This window comes from Centruroides sculpturatus, unplaced genomic scaffold (assembly GCF_000671375.1).
Source record: "Centruroides sculpturatus isolate CEXI.00-Female unplaced genomic scaffold, Cexi_2.0 scaffold225, whole genome shotgun sequence".
Lineage (NCBI taxonomy): Eukaryota > Metazoa > Arthropoda > Arachnida > Scorpiones > Buthidae > Centruroides > Centruroides sculpturatus.
The window spans coordinates 561,426-561,932 of NW_019384500.1; positions in this window are offsets into that span (position 1 = coordinate 561,426).

The window sequence follows — 507 nt, forward strand, 5'->3', positions numbered from 1 at the left end:
TATGCTTTTTCCCGTCTAAATCAAAATTATTAAACTTGCTTTCATCAGAAAATAGAAAGGCCGCGTTTCTTTATGCAGCGCTCGAGAAGCGCTTTACAGCGAACCCTCTGAAACCCGTTTCTAAATGCAGCGCTGCAATGTAGCAAACCGTTTCTAAACGTTTGCTGCAAGAGGTCGCTGCAGCGAAGATAAAGCAGCTTTTACGTCCACTACACGTGTAAAGCAAAATGGACGCTTGTGTGTATAATACAATATTATGCTGTAAAAATAAAAAAGTTGAAGTGACTGTTGATAAAAATATTATGGAAAGATTAAGAAGGATTAAATTTTATGAAATGACTCTGAAAGTTATCTAAAGAATAAGAAAATACTATATTTTAAATATAATTATATATCTTTTATCTCTTTACTTTGTTCACATTTATGGAAAGATAAATGCTCGATTCTTTATATCTCTTTATTTAAATATTGTAGTTCTTTAACTAAAGCACTATTTTCGGCTGTAAC